Source organism: Mirounga angustirostris, unplaced genomic scaffold (assembly GCF_029215605.1).
Source record: "Mirounga angustirostris isolate CCGP_5_RB_7025 unplaced genomic scaffold, mMirAng1.0.hap1 SCAF_13, whole genome shotgun sequence".
Taxonomy (NCBI): domain Eukaryota; kingdom Metazoa; phylum Chordata; class Mammalia; order Carnivora; family Phocidae; genus Mirounga; species Mirounga angustirostris.
Genome location: NW_026991721.1, coordinates 29,752,125 through 29,769,455, shown reverse-complemented (window position 1 = coordinate 29,769,455; position 17,331 = coordinate 29,752,125). Strand labels below are relative to the sequence as shown.

The 17,331-nt window shown below is 37.4% G+C and overlaps 1 non-coding gene across 1 annotated transcript; it reads left to right on the top strand.

Moving 5' to 3' along the window:
• Positions 1 to 810: 810 nt before the first annotated feature.
• Positions 811 to 906, top strand: LOC123858140 (U4atac minor spliceosomal RNA). Its single transcript, XR_006794096.1, has one exon. It is a non-coding gene; the product is annotated as a U4atac minor spliceosomal RNA (small nuclear RNA).
• Positions 907 to 17,331: the final 16,425 nt, after the last annotated feature.

The following is a 17,331-nucleotide window of genomic DNA, read 5'->3' as shown; positions in this document are numbered from 1 at the left end:
GGATTAACTCCTTAATTTCTCTTTCTTCTGTCTTGGTGGTGGTGTATAGGAATGCCACTGATTTCTGTGCATTGCTTTTTATATCCTGCAACTCTCCTGAATTCCTATATGAGTTCTAGCAGTTTTGGGGTGGAGTCTTTTGGGTTTTCCACATAAAGTATCACCTGCAGAGAGTGAGAGTTTGACTTCTTCTTTGCCCATCTGGATGCCTTTTATTTCTTTTTGTTGTCTGATTCCTGTGGCTAGGACCTCTAGTATTATGTGGAATAGCAGTGGTGATAGTGGACGTCCCTGCCATGTTCCTGACCTTAGGGGGAAAGCTCTCCATTTTTCCCCATTGAGAATGATATTTGCTGTGGGTTTTTCATAGATGGCTTTTATGATATTATGGTATGTACCCTCTATCCCTACACTGAAGAGTTTTAATCAAGAAAGGATGCTATACTTTATCAAATGCTTTTGACAAAGGATCATATGGTTCTTGTTCTTTCTTTTATTAATGTATTGTATCACATGATTGATTTGCAGATGTTGATCCAAACTTGCAGCCCAGGAATAAATCCCACTTGGTCATGGTGAATAATCCTTTTAATGCACTGTTGGATCCTATTGGCTAGTATTTTGGTGAGAATTTTTGCATCCATGTTCATCAAGGATATTGGTCTGTAATTCTTTTTGATGGAGTCTTTGGTTTTGGGATCAAGGTAATGCTGGCCTCATAAAATGAGTTTGGAAGTTTTCCTTCCACTTCTATTTTTTGGAACAGTTTCAGAAGAATAGGTATTAATTCTTCTTGAAATGTTCAGTACAGCCATCCTTTTCTTGGGGTTGCGCTACTGTCCAATGAACGTCTAGTGAGGGCAGTACTGCTAACGTCCCACATCAGGCTCCCTGCTCCTTGGGAGCCTGCTTCTCCCTCTGCCTCTCTCTCTCTCTCTCATGAATAAATAAATAAAATTAAAAAAAAAAAAGAAATGTTCAGTACAATTCCCCTGGGAAGTCATCTGGCCCTGGGCTGTTGTTAGTTGGGAGTTTTTTGATTACTGCTTCAATTTCCTTAGTGGTTATGTGTCTGTTCAGGTTTTCTATTTCTTCCTGGCTCAGTTTCGGTAGTTGATACACCTCTAGGAATGCATCCATTTCTTCCAGATTATCTAATTTGCTGGCATAGAGTTGCTCATAATATGTGCTTATAATTGTTTGTATTTCTTTGGTGTTGGTTGTGATCTCTCCTCTTTCATTCATGATTTTATTTATGTGGGTCCTTTCTCTTTTCTTTTTGATAAGTCTGGCCAGGGGTTTATCAGTCTTATTAATTCTTTCAAAGAACCAGCTCCTAGTTTTGTTGATCTGTTCTACTGTTCTTTTGGTTTCTATTTCATTGATTTCTGCTCTGATCTTTATTACTTCTCTTCTCTTGCTGGGTTTAGACTTTATTTGCTGTTCTTTCTCCAGCTCCGTTAGGTGTAGGGTTAGGTTGTGTATTTGAGACCTTTCTTGTTTTTTGAGAAAGGTTTCTATTGCTATATACTTTCCTTTAGAACTGCCTTTGCTGCATCCCAAAGATTTTGAACAGCTGTGTTTTCATTTTCATTTCATTTGTTTCCATGGATTTTTTTAATTCTTCTTTAATTTCCTGGTTGACCCATTCATTCTTTAGTAGGATGCTCTTTAGCCTCCACATATTTGAGTTCTTTCCGACTTTCCTCTTGTGATTGAGTTCTAGTTTCAAAGCATTGTGGTCTGAAATTATGCAGGGAATGATCCCAGTCTTTTGGTATTGGTTGAGACCTGATTTGTGACCTAGGAAGTGATCTATTCTGGAGAATGTTCCATGGGCACTAGAGAAGAATGTGTATTCTGTTGCTTTGGGATGGAATGTTCTGAATATATCTGTGAAGTCCATTTGGTCCAGTGTGTCATTTAAAGTCGTCCATTTCAGTGAGGGGGATGTTAAAGTCCCCCACTATTATTGTATTTTTCTTGATGTGTTTCTTTGCTTTTGTTATTAATTGGCTTATATAATTGGCTGCTCCCATGTTATGGGCATAGATATTTACAATTGTTAGATCTTCTTGTTGGATAGACCCTTTAAGTATGATATAGTGTCTTTCCTCATCTCTTATTTTAGTCTTTGGTTTAAAATCTTATTTGTCTGATATAAGGATTGCCACCCCAGCTTTCTTTTGATGTCCATTAGCATGGTAAATGGTTTTCCACCCCCTCACTTTCAATCTGGTGGTGGTTTTGGGTCTAAAATGAGTCTCTTGCTGACAGCATATCAATGGGTCTTGTTTGTTTGTTTGTTTGTTTGTTTGTTTTTTTATCCAGTCTGATAGCCTGTGTCTTTTGATTGGGGCATTTAGCCCATTTACATTCAGGGTAACTATTGAAAGATAGGAATTTAGTGCCATTGTATTGCCTGTAAGGTGACTGGTAATGTATATTGTCTCTGTTCCTTTCTGGTCTATGTTACTTTTAGGTTCTCTTTGCTTAGAGGGCCCCTTTCAATGTTTCTTGTAGGGCTGGTTTCGTGTTTGCAAATTCCTTTAGTTTTTGTTTGTCCTGGAAGCTTTTTATCTCTCCTTCTATTTTCAATGACAGCCTAGCTGGATATAGTATTCTTGGCTGCATATTTTTCTTGTTTAGTGCTCTGAATATATCCCACCAGTCCTTTCTGGCCTGCCAGGTCTGTGTGGATAGGTCTGTTGCCAATCTAATGTTTCTACCAATGTAGGTTACAGACCTCTTGTCCTGAGCTTCTTTCAGGATTTTCTCTTTGTCTCTGAGACTTGTAAGTTTTACTAGTAGATGTTGGGGTGTTGACCTATTTTTATTGACTTTGAGGGGGGTTCTCTGCCTCCTGGATTTTGATGCCTGTTTCCTTCCCCAAATTAGGGAAGTTCTCTGCTATAATTTGCTCCAGGATACCTTCTGCCCCTCTCTCTTTCTTCTTCTTCTGGGATCCCAATTATTCTAATATTGTTTTGTCTTATGGTATCACTTATCTCTGGAATTCTGCCCTCATGATCTAGTAGTTGTTTATCTCTCTTTTTCTCAGCTTCTTTGTTCCCCATCATTTGGTCTTCCGTATTACTGATCCTCTCTTCTGCCTCATTTATCCTAGTGGTTAGAGCCTCCATTATTGATTGCACCTCATTAATAGCCTTTTTTATTTCGACTTGGTTAGATTTTAGTTCTTTTATTTCTCCAGAAAGGGTTTCTCTAGTTTCTTCCATGCTTTTTTCAAGCCCAACTACTATCTTTATAATCATCATTCTGAACTCTAGTTCCCACATCTTACTAATTTCCATATTGATTAGGTCCCCTGGCAGTCAGTACTGCCTCTTGTTCTTTTTTTTTTGAGGTGAGTTTTTCTGTCTTGTCATTTTGTCCAGAGGAGAATAGATGAATGAGAGAACAAAATGCTAACAGGGTAATAATGACCCCTGAAAAAATATACACTAAACAAATCAGAAGAGACCCAAAACCAGGGGAAAAGAAAGGGAAAGAAAGAAAAAAGAAAGAAAAGAAAAACAAATAAAAGGATATGATCAAATATGCTCAGGCTGGTGAATAGATCAGTGCCACCCACTAGATTTTGGGCATATTTTGGTCTGTTAGAAAAAACTCCCTCCCAAAATTTTAAAGAAAGAAAAGCTTATATATTTAAAAAATAAGGGTAAATACAATGGAGGGATAGAATATGACTCTAAAGATGAAAATTATAAAAATTTATAATTAAATTTATAAATTTTATAAAAAATTATAAAAGATTCTATAAAAGGAATTGATAAGGTAAGAAGTTGGTTGAAAAAAGAAAAGAGAAATTAAAAAGGGATAGAATGTCATCAGGCAGGAGACTAGAACAAAGCCATACACTAGAGATTTAGGGTATATTTTGGTCTGTTAGAAGAAAGTGTATCCCAAAATTTTAAAGAGAGAACAACTTTATATATACCAAATTTGGTATATATATACCAAAAATAAGGTTAACTACAATGAAGGGATAGAATATGGCTCTATAAATGAAAAATAAAAAAGATTTAAAAAAAGGGGGGATTGATAAGATCTTGGTTAAAAGGGGGAAAAAGAAAAATTCAAAAATTCAAAAAAAAAAAGAAAAAGAAAATTAATTAACTTTGAAAGACTAAAGAATCATCGAGAAAAAAGCCATCTATTCTATGTGCTGTATTCCGCTAGTGCTGGAGTCCTGCTGTTCTCATTGATCTATAAACTCCGTCTTGGCTGGTTGTTCTTGCTGATATTCTGGGGGAGGGTCCTGTTGCAGTGGTTCTCAAATGTCTTTGCCTGAGGTGGAATTGCACCACCCTTGTCAGGGGCCGGGCTGTGTAATCTGCTGGGGTTTGCTCTTGGTAGCTTTTGTTCCCTGCAAGTTTTCGGTACAGCTTTGGAGGACAAGAGTGAAAATGGCAGCCTCCCAGTCTCTGCCCTGGAGGAGCTGAGAACTCAGGGCCCCAATCCTCAGTGCACCCCCCAGAGAGAAGCAGTCAGTCATTCCCGTCTACATGGTCTCTGGTTGCACTCCATGCTCACCTGGCCTGTGACCGAGAGTTTCTATCTCTGGCACCCGACCCCATGTGGAGTCTCCAAACCCAGTAGATCCCTGTGGTGCACTCCCACGCTGCTCCTCCCGGGGGAGGAAGGGGAGTCTCCCCAGATCTGCCTCTTGTTGGGTCCCTGCTTGAAGAGTAGTGGCCCTACTGTGCCACGGATCACAGTTTATGACAACCCTGAGCTGAGAGTCCACTCTTCATCTACATCTTTGCAGCCGGCTTTCCCACTCTGACACCTGGGAGCTCTGCTGCACTTAGGCACCACCGGTCTTTCTGTGACCCCAAGGGTCCTGAGACCACACTGTCCCAGCAAGGGTTCCATCCCCCGCTTAGCCACTGGAGCAATGTCCCTCAGTGGAGCCGACTTCTAAAAGTTCTGATTTTGTGCTCCGTAGCTCTCTCACTTGCCGGTAGCAGCTTACGGAGTCTCCCTCCCCCCGCGGTCTATCTTCCCGAATATTGCTTGGATTCACTTCTCCACACATCTACCTTCCAGAAAGTGGTCGCTTTTCTGTTCAGAGAGTTGCTGCTATTCTTTTCTTTGATATCCTGTTGATTCTTAGGTGTTCAGAATGGTTTGATCCCTATGTAGCTGAATTCCTGGGGCCAGACGAAATTTAGGTCTCCTACTCCTCCACCTGATGCAACTGAAAATTGCACTTTTTTTTGGTTCATACTTAGTTGCCTAATTTCACCTAGAACAAGTCACTTAACCTCCCTGGAATTCTGTTATAACACACCATTTGGAGCTTATTATGAAATTTGTTCATGCCTTTTTGTATGTAGGGACTTTGGACTTGGCTATATGGTCTGTTTTAGCTAATGAAACAGTGGGAAATATGGTATGAATGGAGGCGTGAAAAATGCTTGTATTGTGGGGCTTACTCACTTCCTGCTCTTTGGCTGTCTGAGACCACTCTATGAAAAAGCCCAGGCCATCATGCTGGATGATGAAGCAGAGATGAGTCATCTTGGCTGAGACCTCCTAAGCTAGTCAGACTTCCAACTTGTGGGTGAGGCTATCCAAAGTCATCTAGACCTAGTTAAAGTTGCCCAGACCAAAGGAATATCCCATCCAACTCCATAGTCACAAGAAAAAGCACCATGTTTGTTTCTTTAAGCATCTACGTTTTGGGGTGATGTGTTACAGAGCAAGAGTCAATTGGTACATTGCTATTGAAAGAATTAGCAAATGATATATTACCTGTATTTAGAAGGCTTGGGTTTATCTTCTCTGCAACTGGCTGTGTGGCCTTGGATAATTAACTTCACCTTTCTGAATTTCAATTTCTTTATCTGTAGAATATTTCTCCAGATGAAGTATAATAATAAATATAAAATCATAAGTTCTGAAACATTAGCGGTTATTCCTTTTGCTTTTATGGTATTAAAGTAAAACTTTTGTTCTAAGCCAAGTTTCCTAGTATCAATTTAATATGATAAGAATCTTATGTGGTTTGTATTGTTATAATATCCATTGCAATGTAGCAAAACATGACCTAGAGTCCAGTGGGCTGAAATATTATTTCTATTAATAAGAATAAATATAAAAGCTGATATTGATGGGATTTGTATCTGCTATGCATTGTGTTTTGTCCACTTTAGCTCATAGAAAGTTCCCAACCCCTCTATGAAATAGGTACTGTTAATTGTCACCACTGTTTGTGTGAGGAAGCTGTCAGGACTTAGCCTCTAATTCAGGTTTATTCTGAGTTCAGAACCTGGGTTCTGAACCACTAGGTTGCCATGTACCAGAAATAGAGTCCCAAGTTTCAAAGAAAAAAAAACCAACCAAGGAAGCCCTTGAATAATTCTCAGATCACTTGGGGCATTAATCTGGCAACACTCTATTCACTTAGGGCTCTTTTCAGAGTGATTCTACACTCTCAGATCTCCTCCACAGAGAGTGTCTAGGACAATTTAGGGTGCTTTATCTATTCTCCATAACTTAGAATCTGTGACAGATGCAAAGTACTCCCAACTCACGTCCAATTAAACAACACATCATTTTTGGAAAATACATTTTTTTTCTGCATGGATTTATCATTTCTTCTTAAGCCCTCTTTCTCTCCATTTTATGTCAGGTGATTTGTACCAGTGTTAAAATTTAAACTTCAAAAATGATTCCTATTAGGCTTACTATTTTTTTTTTTAACATAAAATTCTCCTTTGAAACTGACCTCTGTCCTGACCCTTGCTGTAAAGTCAGGTGCTACTGATTCACCTGATAGCAGGTCAAAAAATGTAAATATGACACCAGCCTAATGGTTTATCTGAGCTTGTTGTAAAAAACTAAACTTTTACAGATTTTTCTCCTTGCCAAAATAAATATTTTTGATCTTAATGATTTCAGTTAAAACCAAAATAAGACAACATATAACTCATGAAAATCCAGAGCCAGAAGAAAACAAAAACCATGTTAGCTTCCAGAAGCTTATTTCTATTATTATTTTCTCTTTTTTGCACCATTGACCCCTCCAAGTCAGTCCAGGAGCAAAATTACTAGGAGCATTCAAAAGTTTCAATAGTTTGAAATGATTTTTTCTTAAGGTTCAGTTGTGATGTTACATCTGTCATAGATACTGAAGTACACCTCAGTTCTTGATTCATAAATTACCTACAGGTTAGTACTAATACAAAATGTATTTATCCTCTCTAAAGTGCAGCCTTTAAAATAATGTATCATTGGGTACCTGGGTGGCTCAGTCGGTTAGGTGGCTGCCTTCGGCTCGGGTCATGGTCCTGGGATTGAGTCCCATGTTGGGCTCCCCCTGCTCTGCAGGGAGCCTGCTTCTCCCTCTCTCTCTGCTGCTCGTCCTGTTTGTGCTCTCTCTGTGTGTCTGTCAAATGAATAAATAAAATCTTAAAAAAAAATAATGCATCATTGCTGGCTTTTCCATGTGACAGATGTTACCAGATGTAATGTAAGTAGGGATGTCACAATAAGGTACCATTTGAGAATCTGATAACTAAGGGATATTTGGATGCATTTCAGGCTTACATTTTAAAAATAAACTGTAGTTAAAAGAAGTTCGACTTTGATCTATTGCCTTAGTACACATTTTCATAAACTAAAAGCAAGCAAACTCTGCCATAATATTTAGTAAAAAAACACAAACCTTGCATATTATCATCCACAAGTTATCAAATTTTATTTTTCTTGAACAACTCTGAGTAGCTTAGATTTTCCAATCATTTTATTCTTTTGTTCCATGTCTTACTACTCCTAACACTCGTCCGTTTATTGTTATTTAAGCCTTGGTCCCTCATCATTTTGTATTGTACTTCTCTGTTTTGTTAGCTTTATTGTCTTCAAGAGTTTGAATTCCTCAAAGGTGGAGATTGTACTTGGCCCTCTGCCACCAGTGCCCAATTGTGGGATTTATATATGGTGTGTCTTAAAAGATATGTTGAATAAATGCATCATTTTATCATGTGTCTGACTCTCCCTTTCTCTTCATGTTTTTCTATTGCTTCAACCTTTCTCTCTTCTCACTCTTCAGTTTTTAAATCTGCCTGAGATTCTAACATGTCTGAGGCCCAATCTTTGGTTCTCATGTAAGGGGCCTAATGTTTCTGTCCTCAATGTTCCCTGAAGAATCATTACTATTTTCTCAGATCCTTGCACAACAGCTTAATTATTATGTTTCCTTCTTCTCCAGCTAGTACTTCCAGATCTTTAAATAGCTCTATTCCCTTATTTTTCTACTAGGTTCCAAAGCACAGATGAGATGGAAGAACCGAAGCTGAAGTTAAACAATCTGATGGCCATCCCAGTAGAGTAAGTTTCTTGTTTCCTCTCACTTTACTGGAGCAAAATTTATGGTCTACAGGTAATTTCTCTATCATGGGATTAACTCTTGGCCTTGAGCCCAAGGAACAATCAACAGTTTAAATGTGCATCAGCTGTTAGTTATGCTTTACCTTACATGCCAGCAGTCTATTTGTTCTAAATGTCCAGCTGCTGGTCAGCCACTTGGCAGGCTCACACCAATATGGCGTTAACCAATTTAATCCCCCCTCATCTGGTTCTGGAAATTGATCCATGCATATCTGATTCATTACTTCGAACAAACCTGATCAAGGGGCTTGAGAACCACAGGTGGCCATTTCAGCTGGGAGAAACAAAAGACCTTGTGGAGATGGTTTCTTTAACATCAACAGACAACCCAGTTTAATAGTACTTGAATCTGATTTCTCATATACAGCAAGTGTTAATTCATATTTTATTGTGATTATATTTACCTCACCAGGTAAGGACTAAATGTGTGCATTTTTGGCATTGTGCTAAATATTTTATCATTTACTTTTCAAAATAACCCTATGAAGAAAAGAGACATACAGTTCCCACGTTATAGATGAGAAAGAGACTGTAAAGTAAAGACACTTGCTGGTGGTCACACAGTTATTAAGTCATAGAACTGAAAAAAGGACCAATTTTATTTGGTGCTAAAGTCTGTATTTCTTTAACCCTATGCTAGTGTGTCTGCGGGGACTAAGAAAACTGGATGGTACATGGGGCATTTTGGAAAAAGTTCCAGATTTGCAACTGAAAATTGCATTTTTTTTTTGGTTCATACTTAGTTGCCTAATTTCACCTAGAACAAGTCACTTAACCTCCCTGGAATTCTGTTATAACACACCATTTGGAGCTTATTATGAAATGAAATCTGGATGCAATTCAGTTTTATTTTTTAAGAACTCTAGTTATGAGAAATTCTGGTTGGCTTGATTGACTACATTTGTATGTTTTTATTGAATAGAAATAGAATCAGAGTTGCTATTAACATGGCACATGGAGTTATTTGCAATCTGATGGCAGCAGTGTACTTCACTCTCATCTCTACTTTTGTATCCTCATTTTCCCAGTAAACACCCTATTGAAGATACTGAATTGTTCACTATATACTTCAAATATGCTGTTATCTTTTATATCTGAGTTTTTGCACACTCTTCCTTAATCTAGGCAAATCGCTTAAAACAGTGTTAACAGTGCTGCAACAAAGTAAGAGTTAATATGTTATTATTAAATTATTTTATTCCTGGCAAACTGCTCTTCAACTTTTAAGAGCCAGTTAAGATACTGTTTTATCTGTGACTCTATGTATTAGTAAGAAATTCCATTGCATGTCACAGAAAGCCCAACTCAAACTGACTTAATGCAATAAACAAGAAAATGCATAAATAATAGAGGGACTTTGTTGATTCATATAACTGAAATATTCAGGAGTACATCAAGTCCATCAGTATTCTTGGGCTCAGTCTTTGTCTGTTAGTTCTGCTCTTCCTCATTTGCTTTATTCCCTTAGTCTCCTAAGGTGACAGTAGGACTGGCTACAATACTAGGCCTGCAAAGTTCACAATGAGCTCAAAAACAGAGTGTTCTTTCTTGTAGCCATTACACAGCTCTTAGATTTACTCTGATCACATCCATTTGTATCCCATATCTGTTCCTGAAGCAATCACTGTGGCCTGTAAGAAGAAAGGATCTATACTTACCAGGCATAGATCAAGAATCTACTTTCAAACAAGTTGTTCTACCAAGCAGCACACTTTTTTTACACCCTTACCTATCCAGTCTGTGAATTTATTCAGGCTAGAATTGTTTCGTGCTTTCATGCACTCCTGGAAATTATACTGATGGCAGGCACATAGTTGATTCTCAAAAATGTTGAGTTGGGTGGGTTCATGGACTCATGAAAGTCAAGTGTCTGATTGAAAGACCTTGACAGTGTAGTAAGGCAGTAAATTTGATTCAACTAATATTAATAAACTACCTGTAATGTGCCAGGCAACAAACTCTTAAGAAAACAGCAGTGAATAAGATAAATCACCTCTGTTCTAATGGAGTTTACAGCCTGTTATAGAAAGCCACTAGCAATTATAAATAAATAGCATTATAATAGAGACTAAAAGGGCTTTTGGGAATTGGGGAGCAAATGGACTAATCTAGATTAAGGATCTAGGGAAACTTCTTGTCAGGTTCACCTTTAAGCTGAACCCTGTGAGGATAGATTAAGGTAAGAGATCATTGAGAACCAGCAATGTATGTTCAAAGAAATGAAAGAAATTCCAAATGGGTGGTCAGGATGAAGGTGGCTTAGGCTGGAAAGGGGCTTGAAAATAATTTCTAGAATTATGTGTCTGATACTAGGAGAAATATAAACCCTTTGAAAACATGATCGTATCTGAATTTTATGGTAATAATGATATCAAAGGCAGATACATACAAAGTTGTATGCTGTCTGTAGCGTCACTGAGAAGAGTTTACAAAAGTTATGTGTTTTCTACACTATGAAGAATGAGTAGAAGTTTTCATCACAAAATGAGTGACACTAAGACATCAGTGCAGTAGTGTATTGATGCAAAGGGCTCATACTGTTCTGGTATGGTAGACTTTGAATATATGTTTGCAGGATACTATGTGTTGAGAGCACTGGAGATGAGCCTAGAAAGGTAGTTAGTGGCAGTATGTGAACCATCTTTGTTTTCCACCTCAAAGAATCTGAATTTTATCCTATAGTCAGTGGGGAATCTTTTAAATAATGGTCCTTCTCCTCAGATTCTCTCAGTTGTTTCTTACAGTAAATTCTGGAACTTCCAAAGATAAAGATAAATAAAGATGGGCCTAAATTATTTTTTTAACTTAGCTGGAAAGACCAGCAAAATAATTTACACAAAAAAATCATTCAGATTAAGATATTGCAATGCTCCTTGAAATTTCTCATAACATAGATCACGGAATTGCTGACCTTCAAAAGACCACATTTGACGTCACCCAGTAGTCCTAAAATAACTCTTTGCTTTGTAGTTTTATTGCACAATACATTTTCTTTGCGCTCACACTGTAGAAGTTCACTGTTGTTTTGTAGGCAGCTGCCCTTTCCCTTTATAAGGGAAAGTAGCATTTTATCATCTACCAAAGATCATTGTTGAGGAAATAAGTATTATCACTCTGCCAATGGCCTATTTTAACTACCTTCCTTGGGTAGTAATCAGAAACGGGCTGAATAAAAAGAATGGAAAATTATTTCAAAAAAATCTGTTTATAGTACATAGAAAGCAAGAAAAGTAACTGTCTTGACTCTGCTGGTTTATTATTATATAGTAGAATAACATGCTCTTGAAAAGCTCTTGAAAAGGAGTGAATTGCAAATATCACTTGCTAAATCATCTAGAAACATGGAAACTATATTGGTATGATTTTAGTTTTTTTCATATATAGAGTTTATTAGGTACCTTTACAGATCTCATTTCTTAGAGACAGCTGTGTTAAAAATAGCTCACTCAAGAATAAAAGTTTGCCTTTAGACATCAGCTTCTTTCTGCCTTACATCCTAGGTACCTACTCCTGCTTGTTTCTTCAATCACCATTCAGGCATCACACTTTCTGTCCCTTCTCAAACAACCTTATTTATACCAGTCATAAAATGTCACCAGTCTGTACTATTTCCCCCGATTCCTGGATAGGGAATTGTTGTAATAAATGAAAAAAAAATGCTAATGTGTGGTGCAATAATTTTAAGCAGAAATTTTTCATGATTATGTTTTGGTTTAAGAAAGTTCTGATGAAAGTGGGCTGGATGCATTAAAAAGTATAACTAGTGGGTTGCTATTGTAATAATATAGGTAAAAATGGTGAGACAGTAAGAATGTTATAGTTTACATACAACAAAATATGGAATTTGTAGAGCTGATTTCTATAGTAAATGAGGAAGAAGAAAGAAACAAGTGGCAATAATACGTAAGAATGTGGACAGTGGGAGGATATTGACTCAACACATTTGGGATAAGGAAATATAATGAATAGAGTTATAGATATATGCATATTAAGATGTTTTTGGGGATATCTAAGTGGGATACACAATAAGCAATAAAAATATGTGTCTACAACCCTAGAACTATAGAATGAGATTTGATGATCAGTATATGGGTAGATAATTGTTGAGCCCATGGGAATGGATATAACAGGGAGAGTTTATGAAACAGGAAGCACGGAGATCTGAGAACAGATGCAAGAGTTCTGGTCACCTTTGAATATTTATTATTGGCCAGTTCTAGGCTAAGCTTTAAAGATGTCATGGTGAAAACTACAGACATGATCCCTCCTTCAAAGAGCTTGGTATCTAGTTCAGGAGACAAACAAGTTCTCAGAATGATATTCATTGTAACTTACTTATAAGTTTTAAATGCCATCACCATTACAAAAGAAAATTCCAGTATGTTATGAGAGCAGGTAGGTAGAGAAAGTCACCTAAGTAGAAGAGAGTGAAAAACAGATGGACAGTTGTTTATTCCAGGGCAGTTCTTGTTGTTCTTTTCTTAGTATTTCTTAATATGGACCCATTGCTTTTCGGTCCCTTATATTTCCTTCACTTTATGATATTCATTTTAATTTGCTTAAATATATCTTCAAGTAAAAATAAGTGAATTATAATTTTGTATTGTCCACATCTTGATTACATCTACATAATGTCTGACTACATAATGTTTCTAAGTCAAAACCATTTGCTCTCAGAATTCTATGACGATATTTGAATTCAGTTCTGCTATCGATAATTTCAATTATAATATGATTCTCACTCCATTGCATGTAATCTTCACCTACTTCTCCCTTTCCTTGCTCTATTGTGAATCTTTAGTAGTTTCTCTATTCATGGTATACTTAAATTTTACAACAGTGGGGTTAGAGCGTTTGACATTTTCTTTTGTAGCAATCTATGTGTTTTGATGCTTTAAATTTGTAGTGTTATTTTTTTCAATTGTGGGACATTTTTTTAGCTTGTTCTACTGTATTAGTTATTTTCCTTTTTTTCTTGTTTTTATTTGTGTAATACCTTTGGGATAGATGTCCTTTATTGATTCCATCTCTTCAGATTTCTCTATTTTGTCTTTTAGGACTATTTTTATGCTTTTTAAATTTTTTTCTTAAAACTTTTTCAACCCATTGAATATTTGATGCATTCAAAACTGTCTGTACTACAGAGGTATAGATTGAAGCATAATAATCACCTATGGCCAGACTTAAAACATTATCTATAGCAGTGAAGTTTTTTATGGTCTTTTGCCCACATTCATTCTCCCTATAAAGGCAATTACTTCTAATTTTTTAAAATAAACCTCTTTCTTTTATTTGTAGCTTTAGTAAATACATATTCTAAGCAATATATGGTTTAGCTGTGCATGTTTTTAGACTCTTAAGAGATGGGGTTCAAGATGACAGCATAGGTAAAAATCCTGAACTCAGCTCCTCCCAAGGGCATACCAAATCTACAGCTATGTCTGGAAAATTAGTTGTGAAAAAGACCTGGAAAATAGCTGAATGACAACTTTACAACAAATGATAAAAGGAAGGGCCATGTTGAGATGGGTAGGAGAGGCAGAGATGATGTGGTCTTGCCCCAAAACTCCCACCCTGGCATTGTGACCCCCAATCAGAAGGAATCTCACAAATATGGAGCATACTAGTGACAGGCGCCCAAATGTCTAGCTTTGAAAACCAATAGGGCTATGTCTAGGAGATGTAAAGGACTGTAGGGAACTGAGATACTATTTTTTTTTAAAGATTTTATTTGTTTGACAGAGAGAGACACAGTGAGAGAGGGAACACAAGCAGGGGGAGAGGGAGAGGGAGAAGCAGGCTTCCACGGAGCAGGGAGCCTGGTGTGGGGCTCGATCCCAGGACCCTGAGATCATGACCTGAGCCGAAGGCAGATGTTTAATGACTGAGCCACCCAGGCGCTCCCTGTGATACTATTCTTAAAGGGCTTGCATGAAGACTCACTTTCCCCAGTGCATAGGGCAAAAGTAGTAGTTTGAAAAGTGCCTGGACAATATGTGAGGGACATTGATTTGTTAATTTTAAAGCATCTGTTTAAGGGTCAGGGGCCGTTGGGACTCTCTCCAGCGATGGAGGCACTGGTAAGTGCCATTTTTGTGTTCTCCTTTTACTTTGCTGGCACCAGCAGGTGTACAGAGTCTCTGTACTTTCCTGCTGCCCTACTAAAACCAGCAGGTGTGCCTTGCCCCTGCACTCTCGCTGTCTCCATAAAGCCAGTGGGCACACCCCAACCCCTGCACTCTCCTGCTGCTTTCCCAAAGCCAGTGGGAGCACAGAGTCCACATGGGTGATGCCCCTTGGTTACCTGCCTCTGGTGGCTCTGGGGGCTTGCATTTCTGGGCCTCATGGGACTGAAATAAGCAGGGACTGTTTTTGGCAGGCCACCACCCCCAGGGCACTGCACAGATAGCAGGCTGAACCATATCCCCAATCTTCTTGTGACCCACTCCTTCGAGACCTGAAGGAGATAGCTGTTTTGCCCAATACACAAAAACAAACACAAAGTCAAGCAAAATGAAGAAACAGAGGAATATATTTTCCAAAGGAAAGAACAAGATAAAACTCCAGAAAAAAAAAAAAAATAAACTTAAAGAAACAGAGGTAAGTACTTTGCTTGATAAGGAATTCAAAATAATAGTCATAAAGGTCTTGGGAGAAGAATGGATGAACACAGAGAGAACTTTAATAGGGAGATAGAAAATATAAGAAAGTACCAAACAGAAGTCACAGAGCTGAAGAATGTAATAAACTGAAAAATACACTAGAGGGATTCAATAGCAGAGTGGATGGAAACAGAAGAAAGAATTGGCAATCTGGAAGACAGGGCAGAGGAATTCACCCAAATGAAATAGCAAAAAGAAAAAAAAAATTAAAAAAGTGAAGATTGCTGAAGAGACCTAAATGACTGCATCAAGTAGAATAATATTCACATAATAGGTGTTCCAGAAGGAAAAGAGAGAGAGCAGAGGACAGAAAACATAGTTGAAGAAATAATGGCAAAAAAATGGCTATAAACTTAACCTGTTGAAGGAATAGATGTTCAGATCCAGAAAGCCTAGAAAGCTCCAAATAACCCAAAGAGATCCTCACCAAGACATGTGATAATAAAAAAAAAAAAAGCCAAAAGTTAAAGATTCTTAAAAGAAGTAAGAATCTTAAAAACAACTTGTTACATACAAGGGAACCTTTCTTGTAAGACTATCAGCAGAGTTTTCCATTGAAAATGTGCAGACCAGAGAGTGGCATGATATATTCAAAGTGCTGAAAGCCAAAATCTTCCAAACAAGACTATTCTCACTGGCAAGGAGAATAGTCTTCAATATTGAAGGAAAAATAAAAGTTTTCCAGATAACCAAAAACTATAGTAGTTAACTGACAATCACTAGCCATATGATTTCACTCATAGGTGGAGTTTAAGAAACAAAACAAAAATGAGCAAAGGGGGAGAAAAAAAGAGGCAAACCAAGAAACAGACTTTTAACTACAGATAACAAACTGATGGTTACCAGAGGGGAGGTGAGTGGGGATATGGGTTAAACAGGTGATGAGGATTAAGGAGTCCACTTGTGATGAGCATCAAGTGTTGAATCACCATATTGTACACCTGAGACTAATATTACACTGTATATTAACTAACTGGAATTTAAATAACTTAAAAAAAAGGAAAAAAATAGCCTCTACATCACACCTCTACATTGGTCTTATAGGAAATATTAAAAGGACTTCTTTAAGTGGAAAAGATAGGGCAGTAATAAGTAATAAGAAAACATGAAAGTAAAAATGTTGCTGGTAAAAAATAAATATATATTAAAGCTAGTAGACTAATCACTTATAAAGCTAGCATGAAATTTAAAAGACAAAAAATAGTAAAAATTCCTTCATTTAAGGAATAAAAAGATGTAGAATTTGACATCAGACATAAAAGTGGGGGAGGAGAAGTAAAAATGTAGAGCTTTAGAATGCATTCAAACTTTCTATCAACTTAAAATAGACTGGTACATATATAGGTTGATCCACATAAGTCTCATGGTAACTACAAAGCAAAAACCTAGAGTAGATATACAGAAAGTAATGAGAATGGAATTTAAGCATAGCACTAAAGAAAGGCATCAAACCACAGGGAAGAGAGCAAGAGAAGAATAAACAGAGAGGAACTACAAAATAGCCAGAAAACAATTAACAAAATGACAATAAGTACAATACCTACCTATAATTACTTTAAACATAAATGGACTGAACTCTTCAAGAAGACATGGAGTGGAAGAGTGGATTAAAAAAAAAAAAAAATCTATCTATATATCGCCTAAAAGGCTAACCTCAGATGAGAGGGCACAAAGACTGAAAATAAAGGGAGCGAAAAATTTTTATGCAAATGGAGATGAAAGAAAGCTGGGGCAGTTATATCAGACAAAATAGACTTTAAAACAAAGGCTGTAGGGATGCCTGGTTGGCTCAGTTTAATCATCTAACTTAGGCTCTGGTCATGATCTCAGGGTCCTTGGGCTCTGTGATCAGTGGGGAGTCTGCTTCTCCTTCTCTCCCTCTGCACCTCCCCCAACTCGACTTGTGCTGGCTCTTGCTCTCTCAGATAAATCTTTTTTAAGTGATGCCTGGGTGGCTCAGTCAGTTAAGCATTTGCCTTCAGCTCAGGTCATAATCCCAGGGTCCTGGGATTGGGTTCCGCATTTCTCTCTCTGCCTGCCATTCCCCCTGCTTGTGCCCCCTCTCTCTTTTCTGATAAGTAAGTAAAATCTTTAAAAAAAAATAAATCTTTAAAAAAAAGACTGTAATAAAAGAAAAAAATGGGTCATACATATACATAATGATAAAGAGGCCAGTCCAGCAAGAAGATATATTATTTATAAATATTTAGGTACCCAACATAGGAGTACCTGAATATATAAAACAAATATT